The sequence below is a fragment of the Eulemur rufifrons genome, chromosome 28 (genome assembly GCF_041146395.1).
Source record: "Eulemur rufifrons isolate Redbay chromosome 28, OSU_ERuf_1, whole genome shotgun sequence".
Taxonomy (NCBI): domain Eukaryota; kingdom Metazoa; phylum Chordata; class Mammalia; order Primates; family Lemuridae; genus Eulemur; species Eulemur rufifrons.
In genome coordinates, this window is record NC_091010.1 from 71,694,303 (window position 1) to 71,712,829 (window position 18,527).

Below are 18,527 nucleotides of genomic sequence, written 5' to 3' on the forward strand. Positions count from 1 at the left end.
TGGTCAAGGTGGCTGAGTCTGAATGCTGAATGCGGCTGCGTCTGATTAGTCAGCGTGGCTGAATCTGATTGGTCAGTGTGGCTGTGTCCTGACTAGCCAGTGTGGCTGAATCTGATTTGTCAGTGTGGCTGAGTCCTGAATAGTAGGTGTGGCTGAATCCGATTGGTGAGTGCGGGTGAGTCTTGATTGGTCAACGTGGCTGAGTCTGATTGCTCAATGCGGCTGCGTCTGATTATTTAGTGTGGCTGGATCTGATTGGTCAGTGTGGCTGAGTCCTGACTACTCAGTGTGGCTGTATCTGATTGGTCAGTGCCGCTGACTCCTCATTGGTCAACGTGGCTGCGTCTGAATGCTCAATGCAGCTGCGTCTGATTAGTCAGTGTGGCTGAAGCTGATTGGTCAGTGCTGCTGAGTACTCATTGGTCAATGTGCCTGAGCCTGAATGCTGAATGCAGCTGCGACTGATAAGTCACTGTTGCTGAATCTGATAGGTCAGTGTTGCTGATTCCTGAGAAGTCAGTGTGGCTGAATCTGATTGGTCAGTCTGCTGAGTCCTCATTGGTCAAGGTGGCTAAGTCTGAATGCTCAATGCGGCTCCGTCTGATTAGTCAGCGTGGCTGAATCTGATTGGTCATTGTGGCTGTGTCCTTACTAGTCAGTGTGGTTGAATCTGATTGGTCAGTGCTGCTGAGTCCTCATTGGTCAACGTGCCTGAGTCTGAATGCTGAATGCAGCTGCGACTGATTAGTCACTGTCGCTGAATCTGATTGGTCAGTGTTGCTGATTCCTGAGAAGTCAGTGTGGCTGAATCTGATTTGTCAGTCTGCTGAGTCCTCATTGGTCAAGGTGGCTGAGTCTGAATGCTGAATGCGGCTGCGTCTGATTAGTCAGCGTGGCTGAATCTGATTGGTCAGTGTGGCTGTGTCCTGACTAGTCAGTGTGGCTGAATCTGATTGGTCAGTGCTGCTGAGTCGTCGTTGGTCAACGTGGCTGAATCTGAATGCTCAATGAGCTGCGCCTATTATTCTGTGTGGCTTAATCGGATTGGTCGGTGCTGCTGAGTCCTGATTGGTCAACGTGGCTGTGTCTGAATGGTCAATGCAGCTGCCTGTGATTAGTCAGTATGGTTGAATCTGATTGGTCAATGCGGCTGAATCTGATTGGTCAGTGTTTCTGGGTCATGATTCATCAACGTGGCTGAGTTTGATTGGACAATTTGGCTGAGTCTACACCGTCAATGTGGCTGAATCTGATTGGTCAGTTCGGCTGAATTCTGATTAGTCAGTGCGGCTGAACTTGCTTCACCAATGCAGCTGAATCCGATTGGTCAGTGCTGCTGAGTCCTGATTGGTCAACGTGGATGACTCTGATTTCTCAATGTGGCTGACTCTGATTGGTCAGTGAGGCTCAGTCCTAATTGGTCAGTGTGGCTGAATGTGATTGGTCAGTGCGGCTGATTCCTCATTGGTCTGTGTAGCTGGATCTGATTGGACAATTAGCCTGAGTCGTGATTGGTCAATTTGGCTGAGTCTGCTTCCTATGTGTAGCTGCGTCTGATTGGTCAGTGCGGCTGAATCTTAATTGGTCAATGTGGCTCAATCTGATTGGTCAGTGTGGCTGAATCTGATTGGTCAGTGTGGCTGAGTCCTCATTAGTCAGTGTGGCTGAATCTGATTGGTCAGTGCTGCTGAGTTCTGATTGGTCAACGTGGATGACTCTGATTGCTCAATGTGGCTGACTCTGATTGGTCAGTGAGGCTGAGTCCTAATTGGTCAGTGTGGCTGAATGTGATTGGTCAGTGTGGCTGATTCCTCATTGGTCTGTGTAGCTAGATCTGATTGGACAATTAGGCTGAGTTGTGATTGGTCAATTTGGCTGAGTCTGCTTCCTATGTGTAGCTGCGTCTGATTGGTCAGTGCGGCTGAATCTTAATTGGTCAATGTGGCTCAATCTGATTGGTCAGTGTGGCTGAGTCCTGATTAGTCAGTTTGGCTGAATCTGATTGGTCAGTGTGGCTGAGTCCTCATTAGTCAGTGTGGCTGAATCTGATTGGTCAGTGCTGCTGAGTTATGATAGGTCAACGTCACTGAGTCTGATTGCTTAATGCGACTGAGTCCTGATTGGTCAGTGTGGCTTAATATCCTTGGTCAGTGTGGCTGCGTCTGATTGGAAACCTTGGCTGATTCCTGATTGGTGAATTTGGCTGAGTCTGATTCATCAGTGTGGCTGCGTCTGTTTGGTCACTGAGGCTGAATCCTGATTGGTCAATTTGACTGAATCTGATTGGTCAGTGAGACTGAGTCCTGATTGGTCAATGTGGTTCAATCTGATTTGTCAATGTGGCTGAGTCCTGATTAGTCAGTGTGGCTGAATCTGATTGGTCAGTGTGGCTGAGTCCTCATGAGTCAGTGTGGCTGAATCTCATTGGTCAGTGCGGCTGAGTCCTTATTGGTCAACGTGGCTGAGTCTGATTGCTCAATGCGGTTGAGTCTGATTGGTCGCTGAGGCTGAGTCCTGATTGGTCAGTGTGGCTGAATGTCGTTGGTCAGTGCGGCTGAGTCCTGATTGGTCAGTGTGGCTGATTCTGATTGGACATTTTGGCTGAGTCTTGATTGGTCAATTTGGCTGAGTCTGATTTGTCAGTGTGGCTGCGTCTGAGTCGTCATTGTGGCTGAATCCTGATTGGTCAGTGTGGCTGAATCCTGATTAGTCAGTGTGGCTGAATCTGATTGGTCTTGTAACTGAGTCCTGATTGGTCAACGTGGCTGAGTCTGATTGGTCAATGCGGCTGAGTCTTATTGGTCTGTGAAGCTGAGTCCTGATCAGTCAGTGAGCCTGAGTCTGATTGGTCAATGCAGCTGAGTCTGATTGGTCAGTGCAGCTGAGATCTAACTGCTTAATGCAGCTGAGCTCCAGACGTGCTAAAGCTGATCCGAGGCTCAGGTTTCTGGGGAACTCCAGTGCGGTGTGGGCGCAGCACGGGCGTGGCCTCCAGTCAGCAAATGACCTCTGGGCTCCATGTTAAAATCAGATCCTGCAGCTGCTCGGTCAGTCTTGAAGGATGGGCTTTCAGGTACACATTTGTCCGCATTCTGCCTCTGAGCCGGACCTGTCCAGGGCAGCGGCTGCAGCCGGCCCGGTCCCCCTATTCCACGCGGGACCCCAGGGGCAGCGGAGGGGCCAGGCAGCGCCACCAGCCCTGTGCCTGGGAAACACCCAAGCGCCTGTGAAATACGGATCGGTTCCAGGTCGCCTCGGCTGCGGAGAGTCAGCTGGCGCGGTCCGGGGCCTCTCGAAGATGCCTGTGAGAACGCTGAGGCAGGGTGGGGAGGACTCCCAGCTCAGCCCGGATGCGAGGAGGCTCATTAGGGCCCGAGGGGTGGGGTGTGGACGGGACCTGGAAACAGCTGAGAACGGGAAATTGAGTCCAGTGCGTTGGGCCGAGGCGGGAGGCTTTCTGAAGATGCGTTTGTCACAGCGTTGCTGCCACAAGATCTTAGGTTTCTCACGTGACCCAGGTGCGGTGGGAGTGTGGGCAGTGGCAGCGACGCCACTTGCGCGGCGGGGCTGGTCTAACGCACATAGCGGCTGGGCTGCGACAACCGGGGAGGGCGTCTGGGGACCGCCGCTGCGCCCTGGTGGCTTCGGCAGCTCTGTTCACGGCATGGGAAAGATTTCTGACCACACGGTCATCCCAAGCAGAACCTCGTCCAACGCAGGACCACAGAAACCTTCCCCATCTCGCTCCTTCACTGGGGTCGACTCCTGGGGTGAATCGTGTCCTCGGGAGTGTACACAACTGTCATCTTCACAACCTGAGGGTTTTCCTCGGGGTTGGATTGTGCCCAGACTCCCACGTAGCTCTTACGGAGCAGGGTGGGTAGTGGTGGCGAGGCTAACTGAATGGATGGGAATTTGGGTAAAAGCCGTTGTGTGGCAAAGTCTCCTGGTGAAAATAACTCAAGCATTATTTCCCCTAGTTGGGAGAAGGACGTATGGGCCTGGTAGATTTTTAAGAATTCCCTGTCTAGGAGATGTATGGGGGCTGACAGGACAAGCAAAAGGCCACGGCTGTCACGAGGGGTCCTAGTTGGAGGATAGGTAGAGATTTAGGAACTGTCATAGATTCGTTGGCCACTGCAACCATCTAGATGAATTCAGAACCCCAGGGAGGGCACAGAGACAGTGTGCCGGGGCTAAGGATAGACAGCATAGCCCCAGTGTCACCCACACCTCCAATCTTCATATCTAACTCCTCTCCAATCTTAATATTTAAATCTCTTAGTTGGTTAATCTGGATAGGGGTCGTGTTCCATGAATGGCCCTGGAGTATCCCTGCTTTGCTGCTGGGAGAGGTCCCGGGGACTTTAGCAGGATTTAGTTGTAGCCAAATATTGGAGGAAATCAGGGGATTTAGGATCCATTCCAGGCTACAGGTAGATAACAAGGACTTGAACACAGTGCACAGGGTTTCAATCTACTAGCAGGTGTGCTTTAGTTTTCCTTAGAAGCATGATTTTCTCTGTCCACGTGATCATATAGGAATCTCAGATTTTAGAACTTCTTGAGAGGAGGAAGCCAAACCAAGGCAGGCTTTAGGTGTTACTTATAGTCTTAAGGTTCTCGGACTTATAGTCTCTTTACTTATAGTTCTCTTTACTTATAGTCTTAAGGTCTGTCACTGCCAGGAAGTGACAAATTTTTACTCATTCACTGTAAGGCTGGGGACACTGGCATTTTATGCATATTCTTAAATATGACACTTCAGTCAAATCCTTGGCAATATGGCCAGTGTTTCCAATTGTATCCCGCTTGTAAAGAGACAGCATATTTTTATTGAACTTATATAAATAAAGATAAGGATATTCACGAATACTTCTGGAATTTTGAAGGAATTGAGTAGGGAGAAAAAGCAAATACTTTCATCTTTGTTCACAAAAGGATACTTTACGAAATTGTTGCAAACTATACAGAGCTTATGAAAGAAAATTTCCTTGACTCTGGAAAACATTTAGGTAAAGAACCAACATTTTAAATAAAGGCATAAAAGCAGTATTATTATCAATTACTTAGTTTCATGTAATCAAGATTGTTTTTCTCAAACTTGATTAACAATTTTGGACTATAGCTGATTGAAAATGCTTCCATCAAAGAATTTAAAATAATAACTGTGGAAACCCAGAACAGCCATGGTCAAAAGTCTGATGAGAGTTTACAATTGGCAAGAAAATTTAGGTATTTCTGTGGCATATAACAGTTTAACATAGTAATCATAATGACTGATAGCACATAACACAACACATTAGAATTTTCAGAATCACATATTTTTGGAATACATTTTAATAACACATTTACACAAATATGACCAAGTTAAATATCATTTCTTATTTGGCAATGCTTCCTATACGATTTACCAAATTAGCCTAATAGTTTAATATCTCCACAAGAAGAGATATACATTCTTTGATTCTCTCCTGGGGTCCAACTGGAAAATCTCAAAGTTAATTTTAGGTCAAAAAGATTTAATTTAGGATTTTGATCCCAGGAAAACCTGCCAAAGATGTTAAAGGGTTTGAGGTACTTCACTAAACAGAGTCATGGGTCACTAACAGACTCAGATAACTTTTGTTTCTTTGAAATAAGAAGTCAAAAGTATATGAGTCTAGGCTGGGCGCGGTGGCTCACGCCTGTAATCCTAGCACTCTGGGAGGCCGAGGCGGGTGGATCGCTCAAGGTCAGGAGTTCGAGACCAGCCTGAGCGAGACCCCGTCTCTACTAAAAAATAGAAAGACATTATATGGACAACTAAAAATCTATATAAAAAAATTAGCCGGGCATAGTGGCGCATGCCTGTAGTCCCAGCTACTTGGGAGGCTGAGGCAGTAGGATCACTTAAGCCGAGGAGTCTGAGGTTGCTGTGAGCTAAGCTGACACCACGGCACTCACTCTAGCCTGGGCAACAAAGTGAGACTCTGTCTCAACAAAAAAAACAAAACAAAAAAAAAAAAAAAAAAGTATATGAGTCTAAACTCTTATTCAATTAATGTTCAATTACTGTTTTAGAATTATCTTATTTAGATAATATCTATATATTCAATGAATACTCATCATTTAACTTCACTTAGTAAAACTCTAAGGGTATATTTACTTAAAATATTTGAGAAACCTCCCCCAAGAAAACATATTACAAAATATAACCAGTATCAAAAATTTATTTACAAACTTTTTTCCTAGCCACATCTACCCAATTTATTCATTCTTAATTATGTCTGGAAAATTTCATGAGACATCAGACAAATATAGCCATCATCCCAGGCTAAATTTTCATGCCAAGAAAGCATCATACAAGTAAGAACTTTAAAGTTAAATATATGCATATCTAGCTGAAGACCTAGCCATTCCCATCAAACCAATATTAGACCAGTCTCATCTGCCAAAAGATTACTAAGTCCTGTGCATTTGAAAAGCATCTGGGCTTATTTGCATAATTTATGAATACTCATTTATTTATAAGCCAATTTGGGACTATAGACAATATACAAACAGACCTTTGTAGACAGTCCCGTGTGTTGAAGCTGTCATTTCTCCCCATCCAATTATCTTGATATCCTTGTTTAAAATTTATTGACCATAAATGAAAGGTTTAAGTCTGGACCTCTATTCTGTTCCACTTGTCTGTAGGTCCATTTTTATGTCAGTATCACACTGTCTTTATTGCCATAGCTTTGTAGTAAAATTGGATGTCTGGTTGTGTAAGTTCTTCAATTTTGTTCTTTTTTCAAAATTGTTTTGGCTGGTATGTTGTCTAGATGCTCTGAATTTCCATACACATGTTAGGATCAGCTTGTCATTTCCACTAAAAAAAAGTGCTGCCAGGGTTCAGTAAGGATCCTGGTTAGTCTGTAGATCAGTTTAGGGGAAAACTGCTCCTTAATAATATTTTTTTGCAATCTGTGAATACTGTAGATCTTTCCATTTAATAGACTGTCTTCAACTTCTCTTAGCCATGGTTTACAGCTTTCAGGGAATATATTTCCACCAATTCTGTTAAAGTTATTCTTTTGGTAATATTATGAATAGAATAGCTTTCAAATAGAACTTAGATTTTTCATTGCCAGTGTACAGAAATGACTAAGTGTTGTATCATGATATTATGCCCTGCACCTTGTTAAGCTAATTTGTTATTTCAAATAGTTTTTAAATTTATTTTTCAGAATTTTATTGCCTGAAAATAAACATAGTTTTACTTTGTGTTCTGTATGCCTTCATTTTTCCTGCTCTGTTGTGCTGGCTGGAACATTAGTGCAACATCAAAAGTGGTGGGAGGGCACACTCTCGCTGTCCCCAGTCCCAGGAGAAGCATTCAGTCTTCCCTGTGACCACACACCAAACTACTATAGCCACACACATAACCTCACACACCACACACAGCACACAGACACACACGCAGCCTCACACAGAGACAGGTGCACACACATCACAGAGTCCTAGGGCCATACCAGGAGGGAAGCAAAGGACAGTGGCTGTGGGGTCCCCAGCCCTTGACAGACTTGAGGCCGAGGGACAGCAGTACCTGGTGAAGTCCTTCCTCCATGTGCACTGCTGCTCTCCAATTGCTTTTTCTGCTGTTCTGGGTGATACAGTCGGATGTGCTCAACTTCCTGGACACGAGACTGGGGAAGGAGGACGGGGCAGGGTCATCAACCGTGTGTACAGAACCCACACGACAGCTCAGCTCTGCCCGCCATGCGGCCCCGCGAGGCCCCTCGAGGCCAGGACAGGGTGCAAGTGCCTTATGGTCCCTGCCTGGCTGCCATCTGTGTAGGCAAGTGGGCACACGGGCGGCCTGGGGCAGGGGCTCTTCTGTGCCTGTCGCCCCACGCAGGGCCACGCCTGACGGGCATTGCCAGTGTGGGGGGCAGCACTGGAGGGCAGCTTCGGAAGGCCCCCTCTGTCCGAGGGTCCGGGCAGCCGGTGGGGGGTCCTCACGTCTGGACACTATGTGCTGTGCACCGGGGACGCGTGGACAGAGGAGTGTGGGTGGGGCTGGCTGCACAGGTGCTGCCACCAGCCTGAGGCCACACCGCTGGGTCCTCGGATCACACACCCCTGCGGGTGCTCGTGCACTCGGCCTTGCAAGGTGACCCCTCCCTAAGGCACTTTTGTTCTCTCCCCAGGACCTCAGCCTCTCAGACAGTGCAGCCCAAAGAGCAGACTTGACCAACTTCTGCACAGGACCCCGGCGACTCGCCACCGTCACCAGCAGCCCACTCTCCAACAGGACGCCCGCAGACCCCATGCCTTCCAGCCCCACGAAACATGGCCCGCTGCAAATGTCCTCGCCCTCCCCTCCCCTCCCTGCTCTGGCTGACATCACTCGCATCAAATCTTCCTTCCTCCCCCCCCAGCAGTGCTCCTGGCCCCACTCTTCGGCTCTCTGTGTGGACAGCACAGGCCAGGCCGACCCCCTGGGTTTGGTGGCAGAGCAGACGCAGGCCCGTGAGGTGAGTCTGGACCCTGGAAAGTGCCGTCACCTCGGTCTCTGCATCCCGCGGGGGCAGCAGAACCCCAGGGCGTGAGACGTGTTTATCAATAAAGGAGCAATATTGGTAAAAATGGGCCTGTGCCTATTGCAGCCATGTGCTTCCTTGGACAAGCCAAACTTTTCCTTTTTCTTCCCCTAAAAACCAACGAACGTGAGAACAGATGGTTTATAATTTTTTCTAGATAGTGAAGAGGGCCAGCCACGGATGCCTATTTGCAGCTCAGGGAGCAGATGGAGGTGGCCCTGGGCTGCCCCGGCCTGGCCAGCAGCTCAGCCTGGGCCTGGAGGGTTTCTGCAAAGGTTCTTGGGCCTCACTTGTCTGTCTTGATTAACTCCTGGGCTCTCATTTCTTCCACAGCCCCTCAGAACCTGTGTCATGGCTTGAGCACGTAAACTTGCACTTGTACCATCAAACCCAGATGGTAAGGACGCCCTGGAACCTCCTGGATGCTGTGCTCTGCCTGGTAAGTTCCATGTGAAACATTTAACACCTGACTGCCACACTAAAAAAAAAAATTCCCTGGGGCCATGGTGTTTTATTAAAACTAAACGATCCATTCTAATTTGTTATTTTTTATTGTTTTCTGTGCATGGGTTATGTGCAACTCAACCCACATTTTTTGAATTAAATTGTCAGTATTAGTTTCTGGGGATGCGGGGCAGGGCGGGGTCCTCGCGGCAGCGGACACCTCGGGCAGCACTTGTGGGTCCCCATCGCTCACGCCGGGGCAGCCACAGGGATGCAGGGGTGGACTCAGCCAGCACGCCCCCCCCCCCCCCCCGCGTGTCCGGACCAGCGCACCAGGATGGGGGCGGGGTAAGCGCCACCCGCGCGCTCAGAGGGCCCGGCGGGGTCAAAGCCACGGCGCTGCTGGGCGCCCAGCTTGGCGGGAGGCTGCTCTCTCTCCCCGCACACGGAGTGTCAGGTGCTTGTCTGTGGAACGGACCCTCGCAGTGTCTGCTTCCCTGCAGCGGCGGGTCCAGGGACCACCTCTTCCTCGCTGTGTGAGTCCCAGGGGGCCCTTCTGCTGGGATCCCGCCGGCCCGGCCCTGGCTCCCCGCCGCCGGCATGGGTTTTGGACCCACCCAGGGCAGCGAGTCTGGCTGGGCCCCCGCCGACTGGGAGGTAGCTCGAGGGCCAGGACTTTGCGGGAGCTCACGCGCCCGCCTCCCCACCCCATCCTGGCCCCACACCCCCTGCCCCCGGGGGCCCAGCGTGGGAAGGCTGAGGGGGACCATCTGGCCCCTGCCCAGCCCACCCGGGAGTGTCCATCCAAGGCACCTCCCACCTCCTCCAGGGAGCCTACCTGGCCTCCTTAGCTGTTAGAGTCCCGCCAAGAAGGTGAATATTTTGAAATGAGCGCTGGCTGAGGCTGGGTGCGGTCATATTTGTGGGGTTTCACAGTCTCCCTCAAGCTTCTCACTGGGATCGTGTAGTGGTGGGAGAGGGCCATACCCCGCACAGGCGGGGCGTGAGCGTGGCCGGCCTTTGAGGCGAGCTTAGAAGTGGGGGCGCCGGCTCCACAGAGGGGTTGCCGTAGGCCTCGCGGACAGCACACTCCCCAGGCACCGCCTAGCACCTCGTTTAGGCCAGAGCCATCTTGAGGAGCCAAAGGCACCGCCTGGCAGACTATCAGGCTATTACCTACCACAGAGGGAAGGGCGCCATCATGGGGTCCCCCGACAGGCACCCCAAGAGGGACTGACACCCGTCTGTGGTGTTCCTGGCCAAGATGCAAGCCTGATGCCCCTCGGGCAAATGTCGGACACATCCCTCGACTGTTCCGGATACAGGAGTGGCCGCGACAGAGAAGGCAGGGCCCGGTCTAGACTGGAAGAACCTGCGGACTCACGGCCCCGACAGAGGCCGGTCCTGGCCCGGTAGACGGGTGGGGGGGGCGGGAGCCGGTCTGGCAACAGTCCTTGGTCCCCCCGCGGTCGGAGGGAGCGAGCGCCATGAGCAGCTCTCTGTCCCCAGCAGACCTGGCTGAGTGTGAGGAGCGGAGTGTCCCAGCGTCTGTGACGGACCCGCACGTGGGTCCCAGTGTCAGCTGCGTGCGGCAGAGGGGACGTGCCGTGGGCACCCGGGGAGGCCCCCAGCCCCGGGCTCAGAATCGACCCCGCTGGGAACAGGGCCTTGCGGACGGCACTGGCTCAGAGCCGGTCACACGGAGTAGGTGGGGCCTAATCCAGTGTGACTGGTGTCCCGTAGAAAGGGGACGTTTGTGCAGAGTCACACGTGTGAAGACGAAGGCAGAGACTGGGGTGACGCTTCCACAAGACCATGAACGCCAAAGGCTGACGGCGAACCCAGCACCGGGAGAGGCCTGGGGCAGCCCGGCCCCCAGAGCCTCGGGAGGACAGACCCTGCCGACGCCGTGGCCGCGGACACTTCTGCCCACTGACACTGAGAGTCACATGCCGGTGTTACCAAGTAGGTTCCGGGTGAAGGATGCCCACGGTCGTGTCAACTTTACCCTGTGATCGTTTTCAAAACAGTAGGTTGAAAACAATAAAAAAGTTTGACTTTAACACTTGTGTGCTGGGCTGTGCTGGGTGGTGTCCACAAATGATCTGGTTTGACTCTGGGGCCCTGCCAGGCCGGCGTCATTGTCCCCAAAGCCGGCGAGGAGACAGCACAGAGGTGGCCACAGGTCACCAAGCTGAGGGAGCAGCCGCAGCCTGAGCTCAGGGCGGCCGTACTCTCATTCACCCTCACGCACGAGGACAGGCCCCGGCAAACTATGGGGTTTGGGACGTCCCCGCAAACACCAGTGACAAGCGCACTCGAAGGGGCGGTTGCCCGTGGGAAGGACAAAGGAATAAACACAGTGAATAAATTCGGAAGGAAAAAGGCCGTGTCACAGAACAAAGATCCCCGCGGCCAGGGCGGGCCGAGTCTGGGACCGGACGGACAGGGCCCCAGCAACACACGCCGCACCTTGCTGAACTGCCGTGTGCCGACTGGTGCCCATGGGGAAACCGAGGCATACTGCGTTGGAGCATCCCGCAGGGACAAGTGGCAGCGGGAGAGTCTGGCTGCAGCACCTGGCACCCGCCGTCCCGGCCAGCAGCCCCAGGGGCACGTTCCCCGCCCACGAGGGCAGGCTGGGGGGCAGGTGAGCAGTCTTTACTCCCGGTTACACTTTTGCTACATTAGGAAAATGTCCCCAGCTCATCTAACCTTTGGTGTCACAAAGCCAAGCTCAGTCCCCATGTGGGGCAGGTCCCATGCACAGGAAAACACAAGTGAGGACAGTGGGAAGAACTGTGACACAGAGCCACAGGGCCCAAGGTGTGGGGCTCTGGCCAGCCCGACCCCCTGTCCCACAGAGGAGGACACCAGCTCGCCCCGTCCCACGGGACGCTGAGGACCAGCTGAGACAGGACAGAGGTCCTGCCTGCCCCAGAGCAAAGAGAAGACCCTTGTCAGGTGAGGATTTGGAGCCCAGAGAGGGCACTTCACCTTCACAAAGCCACACAGCGCTCCCGGGCAAGTGGCTATGCTGGGCTGTCCCGGGTGCTGGCCCCACAGAGCCCTCCTCACCTGTCAGGGACCAAGGCGGGAGGTCCCTCCAGAGCCCCGCTCTGACCCCAACCCCTGACTCCCGACTGCACGTACCTAGGAGCCATCCTGGTCACCAGCCCAGCTGCAGCAAGGCCCACATGATGGGCCAGGGAGCCTGTGGGTTCCACACGCCCAGAGCGCCAGCCTGCGCCCGCCACGCCGCTGCCCCCACCTCCTGGGCTGCTCAGGCAGATGTGGCCGCGGAAAGGAAACTGTCCCAGGTCCTCAGGTCGTGATGGAGGGAGGGCACCCGCCCCTCAACCCACCCCCTCTTCCTCCGGCTCCCCGTGGGTGGGCGGAGGGCACAGGGTTGGGGGCGGGCTGGGGGAGGGGAGGGAGACCAGTGGACAGGGAGGGAGACAGGGGCGTGGGCCCGCAGGTTGGCCTCTGGGGGGACCCACCGGCCAGGTGGGCTTAGCGGGGGGTGGGGGGAATGCGGCAGTGCCGCCTGCTGGCCAGACGGGTCAGGCGGCAGAGGCAGGCGTCTCCTTGCTGGGCTCTCCGGAGGTGGGTCACCGGCCGGCTGGGCTGGGGACGCCCCAGACCCGCAGGTTCCTGACAGCCGCCCAGGCCTCCTGCAGCCGGCGCTGTGGCATCTGTGGCCCTCTGAGGACCAGGTCCAGCAATGCCACTGCCTGTGCAGGAGGGGCCGGGTGAAATCACACCTCTACACACGTCAGCAGCACAGGGCGGACTTACCACAGTCCTCAGCCTGGTTGTGACGTTGTCCTGCAGTGTTGCAAACTGCTGTCACTGGGAGACACTGATGGTGTGTAAGAGGAGAGAGCTGTGCAATTTCCAGCAAGTACATCTACAGCCACCTCACTGCAAACAGCACAACACTGGATCACAGCATAAGCAGCCCTTCCCTGCGGTGCAGACCCTGCCCCAGCCCGGCTGCTGGGAGGAAGGAGGGGCAGGGGGAGAGCAGGGTCCCGCAGCCCCGCTGAAACGGCTGTCACCCCCTCATGGCCGGTGATGAAGGAGCCGGGCAGGGCGGGAGGCCCCGCGGCCGAGGTGCCCCCACCCCGTGCAGCCCCTTCATTTCCTCCTGGGGGGGGGAAGATGGGAGGGAGACACCTGAGGCCCGGCTTGTTGAAGGATAGAGAGTGTGTGTTGCAGGTGTGTGTGTAGTGGGGATTGTGTGTGTGTTGGGGGTTGTGTGTGTTGGGAATTGTGTGTGTGTGTGTTGTGCGCTGTGTGTGTGTGTTGGGGGTTGTGTGTGTTGGGGATTTGTGTGTGTGTTGTGGGCTGTGCGTGTGTGTTGGGGGCAGTGTGTGTTGGGGGTTGTGTATGTGTGTGTGTTGTGGGCTGTGCGTGTGTGTTGGGGGCAGTGTGTGTTGGGGGTTGTGTATGTGTGTGTGCTGTGGGCTGTGCGTGTGTGTTGGGGGTTGTGTATGTGTGTGCTGTGGGCTGTGCGTGTGTGTTGGGGGTTGTGTGTGTGTGTTGGGGATTGTGTGTGTTGGGGGTTGTGTGTGTTGGGGGTTGTGTATGTGTGTGTGTCGTGGGCTGTGCGTGTGTGTTGTGCAGAAGGATCATCCGGAAACCGCTGCCGCAGCGCAGGCGGAGGGCACCAGCGCCGGTGCCCCAGCGACGTCCGCCGCGGCCGCCCTGGACGAGGGCTTGGTGGCCAGCAGGCAGCAGCCCGGTTCTCAGCTGCTTCTGACGTTGAGCGGGAAATGGTTAATTGTGTTTACAAATGAAAACTTTCTGTTCTGTCCTGTTTTTGAAACATTTCCCAGAAGTCAAAATAGAACGCTTGATTTATCTGCCCAGTTTAAGAACGAAATGTTTAAGAACCAAATGAGATAGTTCCACAATTTATCATACACAAGAATGAAGCTAGACGGGCTGTGTTAAGGTGGGGTGTCACAGGTGATTGCTACCCTCCCCGGTATTTTGTAAACTTTCTAGAATGTGGTTACTAGTTTAACTGTGAGTATTTTAAATCTCCCGATGTGTGTGCGTGTTTGTGTGTGTAGGTGTGTGCAGGTGTATGTGTTCATGTGTATTGCGTGTGTTGTCTGTAGTGTGTTTTCGTGTGGTATGTGTGCATAGTGTGTACAGTGTGTTTGTATGTTGCGTGTAGCTGTGTATCTGTGGTCATGTGTACAGTGTGTGTTGTGTACAGTGTGTGTTGTGTGTAGTGTGTGTGCTTGTATGTTGTGTGTACCTATGGTCACGTGTACAGTGTGTGTGGTGTGTGTGGTGTGTGTGGCACTTTCCTGCCCTCTCACCCCACCGCATGAGCGTCACTCAGGCTCCTGCTGGTGACCCAGGTGGCCGAGGTGCATCCCCGCCTGAGCTCTGACATGCAGCCGTGCCCTGCGAATGCAGAATGCCCCCCAAAAGGCCACCGTCCCCACTCGGACATGCAGAAGGGCCCCTGTCCTGTTGCTTCTGGGGAGGCCTCCCCAGCTCCCAGGGCCACCGGCTCGGCTGGATGAAGGGAAGGGCCCTTGGGTGCAGAGCTGGCTGGACAGAAGCTGCTCCCCAGCTGTGGGCTCTGGGACCCCCCCTGCCTGGGGCAGCCGGCGGCAGCAGCCACACAGCACGCTGGACCAAGAACATGCACCTGTCCACGGTGGGCCACCGGCCTGGGCCCAGGCAAGGTGGCCCGGGTGTTCCTGCAGCTGCACCCCTCTGCTGAGGTTCGCGGAGCAAGGGCTCGGTGCACGCTGAACTGCCATCGTGCCCCTGGCCTCGACCCTCCCTTGCTGTGCTGCCTTGCCACACACAGGCCCAGGGGGACGGGCCCCTGCAGGGACTGGCCGGACACAGCTCGCTGCGGCCCAGTAGGGAGGGCTGACCCACCTGCCAGCGGCACCCAAACCCAGAGGAGTGGGCGGAGCTCTGGTGGGTGAGGTTCCCTGTCTTCTCTGGGTCTGCGGTCCCCAGTGCCCAGGCTGTGGACTGGCACTGGGCCATGCCTGTCAGGGACTGGGCCTGGAGCTCCACTGCCGCCCAGCCGCCCTCACCACCGTCCGTCGAAAAATTGTCTTCCATGAAACTGGTCTCTGGTGCCAAAAAGGTTGGGGACCACTGCCCTAGGTGACCCAATTTTTATAATAATTTGTGAAGCTGCGCATTCATGGTTTAGGCATTTTTATGTAAATGTTATATATTTCCCACTAATAAAAAGTTTAAAAGGAAAAACCACGGGAACATGTGCAGTGATACATGTTCCATGAAGCTCTTCACGGCTTTGTGGGCAGTGGCGAGAACGAGCGTGGCCGGGCGCAGGCAGAGCCGCGTGGATCACAGCACAGCCGTGACCCGGACAAGCTCCAGACGTTCCGGAAGGGCTGAGCACGGAACACGCGTCATGATGCGCTGTGCAGTCAGAAAAGCAGGCTATAGCGTGATGTGTTTAGCATGATCTCTACTTGTGAAGACAGACACGACTCTTCATGTGTTCTGTGCTTGGAGACACACGGATGTTGGCACGCGGGCTGCATGTCGCATGACTGCAGACATGGGTGTGGGATCAGGGGAGGTTTCACTGGACTGTGTTTTCCTTGCTGCTTCCCGTTCTCTGAGACAAACCGGTTGCCATGGAGACCGTGCTGTTGTCAAGGCGCCTCGTCACTGCTGGTCATGACCCCTGTTCAGAGACTAACGCCAGTGGCCTCACTTCCAAGGATAAGGGCTCCCTGGCCACCTCGTCCTTTCCTGATGGCATCAGAGGCAGAGACTCTTTCACTGACGTCACCAAAGGCAGAGAGAGGGAAGATGGCAGCCAGGGCCCTGTGGGCTGAGAGTCCCGCCCACCAGCCAGCGCCCACGGCCCCGTCCGCGTCAGTGAGGGCTCCATCACCATCCCCTTCTCAGTCCTGGACATAATTCGCAAGGGCCCCGGCCACATCGCCCACGGCCCCCCAAACAATGGCTTGGTCACCTACAGCTATTACAGAAAGGGACCGCTGAGGTCCAGGCTCGGCAAGTCCAGCCGTGGCAGCTGCAGGGAGGCAGACCTCCGCTCTGGCCACGCCTGCCGAAGGCCACGTGCTGAGCCCTACGAAGACGTGTGGATCTGGGTTTCCACGACCCTCTGCATCCTCTGGCTGCTGCGCATGTGCAGACTGAACCTCGGCATCTTCCCCCGGCAGATGTGACACCTCCAGCTGTGCCTGCCCTCTGCCCCCCAGCAGGTGCTGCTGAGTGAAGCCACCTCTGAGCGCCCCCACCCCACCAGCAAGCCCCAGCCCCAGCCCCCTCCTCCCACTTCTTGCCTTATGGTGGTTTTGTGGGTGTCTGTTGTGATTGTTCTTTGAGCTGCATGTGTGTGTTCGGAGAGCTTTTCTGTGTCTGTGTTTAACCTCAATAAAACAAAACAGAACCAAGTGCGTAGCTCTCCATCCAAGGGGACCGCAGCCACCGCCTGAGCTGGGAGAAGCGTCATGGGCTCATCCTCCCCGTCTCTGGCGCATCTTCCCTCAGTCCTTGCAGGGAGCCCCCCATGCCCAGCACTTCTTCCCCCCCCCAAGAGAGCTTCCCCTTGGGGAGTTCTGAATTCCTGGTCACATGTATGTCCTGTGACGGGACAGGACGCTCTGGCTGGCAGGTGCAAGTTAACATCCTTTCTGTGTTGACCCATGGGGTTATCCGGGACAGGCCACCTGCCCCGCTCTGGGAATGATTAACGTCCCGAGCCGAGATGTGGTTGGTAAGCCTTTCCCTGCTCCCTCCAGCTTTCTGGGAAGGAGCCACAGGAGGGCCCAGAGACAGCTGGGTTTCAGAAATGCCACACAGTGCAGAGGACACATATCTAAGAGCCCAGTTTCCATCTCCAAGGAGCAGGGAGCTGTGGGGTAACATACTGTCCCAGCCAGGCAGGGACCTGACCAGAGCCACAGCCGTGGCCTGCCAGCCTGTCCCTTCTCTTCTGGGGCAGGGCCGGCCCCAAGGCTCAGACCCTGGGTCCGAGATGTGGGTGACCTTGAGGTCTGCTGAGGGACTTGGGAAGCCTCGCTCTGCAGAGGGAAACCTTCATCCTTTGTCGAGAGCAGAGAAGATTCTCCCTGTTGAGCTGGCCTGAACCGCACAGGTGTGTGTGCTGAGTCATAGCGGGGAGGGGGCTGGCTCAGATGGAGACGCCGTGCCAGCCCAACGGGGTGGTGCACTGGGCAGACGGGCTGGAGACGGTCCCCAGGAAGGAGCCTATGTCCCCGCCCTCTCATCAGCCAGTGCAGTGTGTCAGCAGCTGCCCTCACCCTGGGGTAGGTTTGGGAATCTGCCCTGAGCCACGGACCCAGCGGGGTGGGGCTGGGCAGACAGCAGCGCACCATCTGCACCTGGCCAGGCGCCAGGGGGCGGGGCCTGGCGTGCGCTGGGCCTGGGAGGAGCACCTGGTGCCCCGCAGGGGCCGCAACACCCACCTCCTCCGCCTTCCATGGTCCGCCAGGCCACAGGGCCACCTGAAGCCTTAAACACGGAGGAGTGAAAGGCCCCACCTCCCAATTCCCAGCGCTGCCTGGGCTTTCCCAGGTGGGCCCGGCGCCCCCAGTTGCACGTCCGGCTCTGGGACCCTCTGCCTGCGGCCCGGGGCGGAGCACCCTTGGCAGGAGCTCCCAAGACCCCGCACCCCTTCGAGGGGGCCGTGGGGCCCAGCGCACCCCCAGCCCTGGGAGGGTAAGGCCGCGGGATGAAGGCTCCGCTCCCGTGGACCCCTCAGGGCTTCCCCCCAAGTTTCGCGCGAGGCCCGACCTTCTGGGCCCGCCTCCCGCCCCATCCTCCACCTACCCGCCCACCCCTCACCCCTCCCATCCCCCACCTGCCCCTTGACACGCCAGACCCCCGCCCCCGCCCCCTCTCCATCCTCTCCCCATCCCGGTCCTCCCGCCGCACCCCGCCCCGCCCTCGCCCGCTGTCCGGCTGCGCCCCCGTGGCAGCGGGGGGACGAGCGGAGCCGCGGCGCGGGGCTGGGGAGGGGGCGGGGCGGGGGGAACACGGGAGGGGAGTGGGGGCGGGGCCGGGGCGGAGACAGGAGGGGAGTGGGGGCGGGGCCGGGGCGGACACGGGAGGGGAGTGGGGGCGGGGCCGGGGGCGGACACGGGAGGGGAGTGGGGGCGGGGCCGGGGCGGACACGGGAGGGGAGTGGGGCGGGGCAGGGGCGGGGCCGGGGAAAGACACGGGAGGGGAGTGGGGGCGGGGCCGGGGCGGATACGGGAGGGGAGTGGGGGCGGGGACGGAGCACCCCGCGGTTTCGAGCGGGCTGGCGGCTTCTCAGCCCGATGGGCGTCTCGGCTGAAGCCTGACACTCCCCAAGAGCAGCATCATGACGGTCGTTGTAATGAGTCGCTGAATGTCGCTGGCGGAAACAGATGATGCGTGCTCGTGGTCCGAGGGGACAGCGCTAACACGCACTGGCTATTCTGGTCGTCCTCGTGGGGAAACTGAGGCACAGGACCCAGT

The 18,527-nt window shown here is 55.6% G+C and overlaps 1 pseudogene; it reads right to left on the minus strand.

The window, feature by feature from the left end:
* The window catches only part of LOC138376170 (programmed cell death protein 1-like), a 221,197-nt pseudogene extending 208,488 nt beyond the window's left edge, over nt 1-12,709 (minus strand).
* Nucleotides 12,710-18,527: the final 5,818 nt, after the last annotated feature.